At 57.9% G+C, this 7,782-nt stretch overlaps 1 long non-coding RNA gene across 1 annotated transcript; it reads right to left on the bottom strand.

The window, feature by feature from the left end:
• Positions 1-6,636: 6,636 nt before the first annotated feature.
• LOC136794794 (uncharacterized) lies at positions 6,637-7,445 on the bottom strand. Its single transcript, XR_010842002.1, has 3 exons — positions 7,391-7,445; positions 7,027-7,142; positions 6,637-6,715 (listed from the first exon to the last, which is right to left on the bottom strand). It is a non-coding gene; the product is annotated as an uncharacterized lncRNA (long non-coding RNA).
• Positions 7,446-7,782: the final 337 nt, after the last annotated feature.

Below are 7,782 nucleotides of genomic sequence, written 5' to 3'. Positions count from 1 at the left end.
CTTGATTCACTTACAGAGACATATCAATACTTAGGTTTTCAGATGCTTACGAGTCTGTTATATTCTTCTGTGATGAATTGGAGCTGTTGAGTCCTGTTCACTGAGCAAGGAGTAGGTGGTGTGTATTATATATTTGCTTTTCAGACCGGTATCTGTGCTCATTTCCAAATCGTGTTTTCTGCATCACGCCACCTCCCCTTTCTGCTTCAGCAGGTCTAAGTGTGTTTTCGAAAAGCGTGAGTCTGTTCTCTTTTGTCATTCGGTTCATGGGTAGCGATTTTTACGTTCCCTCTCTGAGTGATATCCCAAGGTTCTTTTTCTGTGGGACAGATTTCACTTAGCATCATCGTACCTAAATCCACTCATTAATGTTCTACTAGCCTTATGACATGGATTCCATGGCTGAGGGATATTCCATCGTACGTAAGTAGCACAACTTTTTGGTCCATTTCTCTCTTCCCTGGCATATGAACGGTGTACTGAAATCACGGTTGTTGTAAAGAGAGAAGCTCTAAGCTTTGGGGTGCCTGCGTCTGGTTGATTTTGTTTTCCCAAGATGTATGGCCATGTGTGGATGTGCCCTATGCTCTGTGATTCTGTTTTGTACATGTTTTCGGAAACAGCATACACTTCTGTAGCGTGGCTGTTGGCATTTTCCATCCATCCCAGCACCTTAACAAGGCTCCCTTGTCTCCCTGCCCTTTCCTGCCTTTCTGGTTTTTACTCTTTTTTCATATGTCCCTTTTGTGCGCAGGGGAACGGGGAAAGTGAGACTTCTTTGTAGTGCTGTTTTGCTCTCCCTGTGTGCTTCGTTGGCCAAAAGGGCGTGTGCAGTTTTTTTTCTGAATATATTCAGGAAAAAATGCATGCGCCCTTTTTGGCCAACTGCATCATTGTCCAAGTTCTGCCGGTTTTCATGTGCTGTCAAGGTCAGTCCGATCTACCTCTCGAAATCTATTTCGTACAATTCTGCCTTGCGTTCAAATCCTCTTCGTTGCCTTACCTCAATATATTTTTGGACGATAGTTATCATTTAGAGCTCTGCAGCGTTGTGAAGTGCAGTGCTCCCGAGCAACTGTTTTCAACTTGTTTCTGGAATGGGACACAAAGTGGCAGGATTGCTTTAAGCCCCATTGTGGTTACCGGGGCAGCCTGAGCCTTTGGAAAATTCCTCTTCCTGATTGGAAGTTTGAGTGGCATGTGCTATGCAAGCACGTAGAACTTGTTTTTCATTCATTTTCCCACTTCCCTCTCATCCTCTCGCAAATTACAAGCCTTTCATGACTGGCTGTTGATTGTGGGGACTTCCGCATGTGGGGAAAGTCTAAGGAATGAGTCTGGAGCGGTGAACCCTCCCGCAGGACATGTGGAGTTGGGGTAACTTTTCCAAACTCTTCCCACTCCTCCGGCCCCTGATCCTCTGAGGTTCTGTCCGTACGCTGCAGGGCTTCCAGTGGTGAGGGGCTCGGGGGTCGCCGTGCAGGGAGCAGCCCTGATTCCACACCTGCAGTGCCGCCTGCTGGTCTCTCCGTCCTGCCTCGGGCACTGTCTCCACCTTCCCCGCTGCCTCGGGTCCTCTTTCTCCACAGGGTCCTGGGATCAGCCCCTCCACACCCCTCGTCAACCTCAGGGATGACCCAGGACTTGGCTTCTCGCCTGCCCATCCCCGATCGGTGTCCTCAGTCCTCCTGTGCAGACAGGTGAGTAACCCCTGTAGGGGCTCCCGAACGCTTCTCCCCTCCATCCTCCCTGGGCTTGGCCCAGGTCCTGTCAGGATGGTGCACCCTCACCAAGCTCCCAAGTACATGCCAAGGGCAGGCATCGGGACTGCTGCATGCACTGCTGTGCGTCCTGCTGTATGAACAGGCATGACCCTGCCCCAGGGTGCAGGAAAGGCAGCCTTACCTCGGGATGTGGGGAGAGGGGCTGCCCACAGGGCGGACGTCAGCTCTCGGCTCACCAGGCAAGGGCAGCATTGTTCTCGCTCCTTGGACCCTTTCTCACCCAGCCTGACCCTGACCCGGCTTTGTTCCCACCCCCGTTGTCCCTCCATTGGCCTCGCTCTTGTGAGCAGAGCAGGACACTGTGGTCAGGGATCACAGGCTGAGACACAAACACTGGCTGACCCGCGTGCACCCAGCTGACCACGTGGAACGGGCACTGCACCAGGGCCTGGGTGGTGTGGGTTCACCTGCCCACAGGGAGGCCGGGCCTCTGTCCTGGCTCCAGAGGTCACCTTGAGTCTGACGGGGGTGTCTGTGCTCCGTGGGCCTCGCTCCAGGCTTGTCTGTGCTGGCGGCCTGATGCACAGTGGGGCTTCCTGAGTCGCCCCCGGGGGCTGGAGGCCGAGGTTCGGCACACGGCTGTCCCCACATTGACGTCACAGACCCCAATATACCCTGCACTTCAGGACTCAGGTGGGCTTCCCTGGGCGGCCACAGCCGAGGCGGCTGGACCCTGCTTATCCCCTCTGTCCTCGCTGATTTTAACTTGCATCCTTCACCACAATAAACCCTGGATATAACAGCTTCAGGGAATTCTGGGGAGCCTCCAAGAAAAAAGAAGACGGGGAGGGGGTCTCTGGGTCCCCGACTCTGCAGTTGGGGTCAGAGGTCAGTGGGGAGGATCTTGGGGCCCTGGAATCTGAAGGGCCCCCCTACCAGGGAGGGGTAGGAGACCCGGGTGGTAGTTAAGCTGAGTCCAAGGCCCTCCTGCGTAGCAGGCATCCTAGCCCCAGGGATCCTGAAGAGGCCGGCGCCCTCCTCTCCTCCTCCCCCAGGCCTGATCTCTGCTCTTGAGAAGTTCCCTAGGGTGGGGTCCTGGTGCTGGAGGTGCCCTGATGCTGTGGCCTCCTGAGCCTCCAGTGAGGATAACGGGAGCGGGGGAAGACTTGTTCACAGAGAGGGAGCTTCTGCCAGAACAGAGCCTGGTCTGCTGCCCTGACCCCAGGTGCACTGGGGCAGGAACGTGAGAGAGAGTCTTCCTCCCCTCCCAAGACACCCAGGACACATGGGCGCTGGGCGCTGGACTCCCACACAGTACTAAAATCTCCCACGCAGACCTGATGGGTGAGAGACACTATTTAAAGACTATTATTGGGCCAGGGGGGCCCAGCGAGTGAAACTGGGGGTGGGGAGAGTTGGAAAATCACCCAAGGATGCGCTCTCCCTGCAGCGACCCCCCAGGTGAGCTCAGGTAGAGGTGGACCCATCAAGTCAGAGCCCACATTCGGGGTCTCTGGGGGACAAAGAGCCAAGCACCCCCAGTCCTTGCCTTCACCTGCTGCAGTTAGTGCCTGCCTTGTCTTCTTCATGGTCAAGTTCTCACCCCTCCCAGAAGCCCGCTTGGGGGCTAATGCGGTGGGGGTGTCCATGGCAGGACTGGAGGGTCTGTGGTGGGCTGGAGGCCACCTGGCAGGCAGGAGGGCTCGCATCGATCCTGCCGGTCCACACCTCCTGGTCAGAGGCCCGCACAGAGTCCACCAGGCTGTGGATGTGGTAGAAGGTACAGAGTTTCGGGGCCCGGTCCAGCCCATGCAGGTGTCTGACCACCGAGCCGTCAGTGTGGAGTATTCCCAGGGAGCCCTGGCCATGCTCGCACCCTCATGGGAAGGACACGTCAGCGTGGTCCCTGGAATGACCGGGAGGTCAGCCAGAAGCGCCTCCCACCCAACCTCACTGTTACCACAAGAAACAAGAGACAACTCGGTGCAGAAACACAGAACATCACCAGGCTGATGCTGTTCTGAGGAAGGTCGGCTGGCGTCTGGGAACTGGGTACTACAGTGGGTTGGATGGGGGCCCCCCAGAAGTTATGTCTACATCATGCCCCCCAGAATCTGAGAGTGGAACCTTATTTGGAAGTAGGTCTTTGCAGGTGTAATTAGTTGCGGATCTGAAGATGAGGTCATCTTGGATCAGGGTGGCCCTAAATCCGTGACAGTGTCCTTCTAAGAGACCAGAGGAGAGACACAGACACACAGAAGACACCATCTGAAGACAGAGGCAGAGATGGGAGGGATGCAGCCACAAGCCCAGGGATGCCTGGAGCCCCCAGGAGCTGGAAGAGGCAGGCAGGACCCTCCCCTGGAGCCTCCGGAGGGAGCGTGGCCCTGGGATACCTTAATCTCAGACGTCTGGTCTCCAGGACTGAGAGAGGACAGGTTTCTGTTGCTCTGAGCCTCCGTTTGTGGTCATTTGTCACAGCTGCCCTGGGAGGCTAATGCAGCTGGTGAGCAGGTCCCTGCCCTGATCTAAGCCCTCCCACCTTCCGTTAGGGGCAGGCCCCTGTGCCTGTGCTGTGTGCACAGACCATGTGGTTCATGCTGAACCCCGGTTCCCCTTCTGGGCACCAGCATTTTGGAGAGTGAGGGCAGAGAACACCACGTGACCATCCCCCAGCCGGGTGCCAAGCCTCTAATGAGCTTCCTGTGGACAAGGGGGTGCGGGTAGCTGTCGTGGTTCTGCCCTTTGTGGCTGGGGGAAGAGACACCCTAGAGGCCCTCAAGGGAAGGAGGGGATATGGAGGGTCAGGAGGTGATGGGAGCAGGGACCCTCCCTCCCTGCATCGCTACTGCGTGCTGTGTGTGACCCATCTCAGCTGTGAGCACACAAGCCACGAGCATGTGCTGAGTCCTGTGAGCCTCCCAGCCGGTCCCTGAAGGTGAAGGCGGGCCTGCAGACCCCAACCCCCTCCTCCACGTCTAGTGGGTGGAAGACCCACTTCTTGCCATTTCAGAAGCGGTTCTGGAGCTGTCCTGGGAGGGCTTCTGGGGTTATGCAGGCTGAGCCTCTGTTGCTATGCACCCACTTCCCCACAAGAACATCCAGAGCAAGCAGTATGCTCTGTTGCCTGAATGCCCCCCACCACTTTTCTCAGGAAAGAATCAGGGGTTTCTGTAGCAGCGTCCGCAGGCGGCTCTGCATCTGGGCCCACGTTCGCATCTTCTGTGTAAAGACCGAGAACCTTCCCTGACATGTGCCCCAGCTGACCACCTCCGCAAGCCGACCACAGGCTCCAGTGCGGGCATCAGACTGACCTCCAGTCTCAGCCTCCTCCTCTGTTGTCAGAGCTGTTCCAGGCCCTGCTCAAAACTCGTGCTCCCACCTTCCACAGGGCTGTCCTCCACCCCCACCTTCAGCGAGTTTACCTAAGTATTTAAGTTAAGGGGTCCAGAGATAAGAAAGGAAGCTACAAACAAACAAACAGATGGAACCAGCTGGGACCAAGATGGCAAAGAATGTGACCTCCAACAGACCCTGAGTCTCATCACGTGTTGAATTTACTATATCAGCATATTCAGTGACACACTTACTGGCGGCCATGACTGGACATGAATGACCAAAGACGGGTAAAAGGAGGTGGTGCCCCACTCTCTTGGAAGAAGCCCTGCCCCTTCCCCGGAAGGCTTCTTCACCGCCATCATCACCCTCACTCCTCCTCCCTTTATCTTTACTCTTTAATATTAAGCCACTCTCTCCAGGAGGGTGAGAAGGTGATCTGTGAACTTAGTTCCCGCTTCTCCATGCTTTGGCCACTGAACAGAGCCTGTGCTGTGGTGGTCTCAGCTTTGGTTTTGTTATTGCCTACTTGCACCCCCATGGAAAAAGGAAACCTTCCCCACTGAGGCAGAGCGCCTCGCCAGGCGAGGGCCCGAGCAGGGTCCACATGACTTCACTTGGTAACAGTCTGGAAGGGGGCAGTTGTCTCTGCCCGCAGGGTGGGGGAGGGAACACGTACAGCCAAAACAGCGGCTCCGTGGATGGCACGGCCCCTCGTGGGCCTGGACCGTGTGCTCTCATCCCCCCATGCCTGACACCCCCTGTCAGTCACGACGCAGTGACACTGGCTGTTGGGCCTCCAGTCAGGAGGGACCAGAGGCAGCACCTGGTGTCAGATCAGATGTGCCTTTTCACGGGCATGGGACATAGGAGATATTAGGACTTTGTGTCTAGAAAACAAAGCAAGGGCTAGAAGGTGATCTGAGCTGTGGACTTGAAACCCAGGTGCGAGGTGAGAGCTCCACCCGGACACTGGCTCGGAAGCTTCCGCACAGGCAAGACCACCCAGTGCTTCCTGCTCGACCCCTGCAGGCTTCCCTGTGGGCACAGCTGGACCTGCAGTCCTCAGGCTCCCCGACCCAGAGCCTGAAGGGCCGAGGCTGCCAGGGCCTGGGGACGCAAGTGGTCATTCCACCAACGCTGCTCGGTCCCTCCTCCCCAGTGACCAGGGGATGGAAGCCCTGTGGAGTCTGAGGCCCGGCACAGGCACAGCTCGCACCCCCACCCCCAGGACAGCCGGCCCCACCCTGCTTCCTCAGGCCCCCCGTCTGCACCTCCCAGAGCCCGCGGCCCACCGACCCACATTCCCGGTGTGGACTTCCACGCACACACTCTGCTCCGTGTCCTCTTCCCACATGGGACACACCCATCCCTGCTTCTCCCTAATGACGGCCTGGACCTCGAATGTTCTGGGCAGGAAGAGGGCAAGGAGGACACCGGCCTGTCCCGTCTGCCTCCCGGGGGCCCAGACACAGGGCTCTGGGGCTGCTGGGCCTTGAGGTCTGGATGCTTCCATGTGTGGGATGAAGCTGCCACTGCCCGCTGGAGTTGCTCCTTCCGAGATTCAGGAAACAGGGAGACCCACCAAACGGAGCCCATCCCCAGGCTCTGCTGCAAGTCTGCTCAGAATTGCTCACCTGATCCTGAAGACAGACCTGCGGGAAACAGGGCCCGTGATTCCCATACTGACGGTGTTCTGTGGATTTTCCATTAGACCCCTTCCTACCCTGTTCTGAGCAAATTACTAGTCAGTCCGTGCTACCATCACCCCACGAGCGGACCAGGAAGCTGAGGCTCCGAGAAGCCAAGTAATCCAGCCGGAAGTACAGCTGTGGGACCACGGAGTGGGGTCTGCACCTGCCGCCCGCCCAGGGGGACTGCCCACTCCCCGCAGGTTCCACACCTATTCCCTTCACCCCCTCCCGGGGCCAGCTCACAGAGCCTCCTCCTGGGGGGACTCACTCACCTTCTTCTAACAGGATCTGTCTCACTATCCTGTTCTGGGATCATCCGGAAAGCTTGTCACTGAAGCACGTTCAGCCTCACGTCACCAGGGCAGCTTTCCTGGATCACACTCACCACCTGCACGTCCACTCCCAGCTCAGACCCAGAAAGGACCCCTCGGTCCCAAGGCTCTGCCTGGCCTCCCTTCCCCTCCTGCCAGGTCCGTCCCTCTCATGTCCCCTGCAGGGTCACCAGGAGCTCCCACCTGCCCCAGGCAGGCTGTCTGCTCTGTCCTGGGGAGGCTTGTGTGGTGTCAGGTGGAAGGCACAAGAGATACCCGTGAGGCCTCCCTCACGCAGCCCAGTGACCAGCACCCGCCTACTCACCTCATCACTCAGGATGGACAGGGGTTCAGGGGGTCCGTGGCATCTCGTTGTCCTCATTCCATCCCAGCACTGCCCACAGGGAAGTTGCTAAGCAACTCTGTGCAGGCTGCACAGAGAGGACGCTCATACACACGGCCCCCTCCCAGCACGCGGGGCGCTCAGAGCTCAGCTGAGCAGGTACCCAGCAGCCCATGGGGCTCTCGTGGTCAGGCCCCTCCCAGGATATGGAGCTCAGCTGAGCTGGTACCCAGCATCCCACGGGGCTCTCGTGGTCAGGTCCCTCCCAGGGTATGGAGCTCAGCTGAGCAGGTACCCAGCATCCCACGGGGCTCTCGTGGTCAGGCCCCTCCCAGGATATGGAGCTCACCTGGGCAGGCACCCCGGCAAGGCTG

The sequence above is a fragment of the Kogia breviceps genome, chromosome 9 (assembly GCF_026419965.1).
Source record: "Kogia breviceps isolate mKogBre1 chromosome 9, mKogBre1 haplotype 1, whole genome shotgun sequence".
Lineage (NCBI taxonomy): Eukaryota > Metazoa > Chordata > Mammalia > Artiodactyla > Physeteridae > Kogia > Kogia breviceps.
The sequence above is the reverse complement of the archived record's forward strand: the minus strand, read 5'-3'. Positions and strand labels throughout refer to the sequence as shown.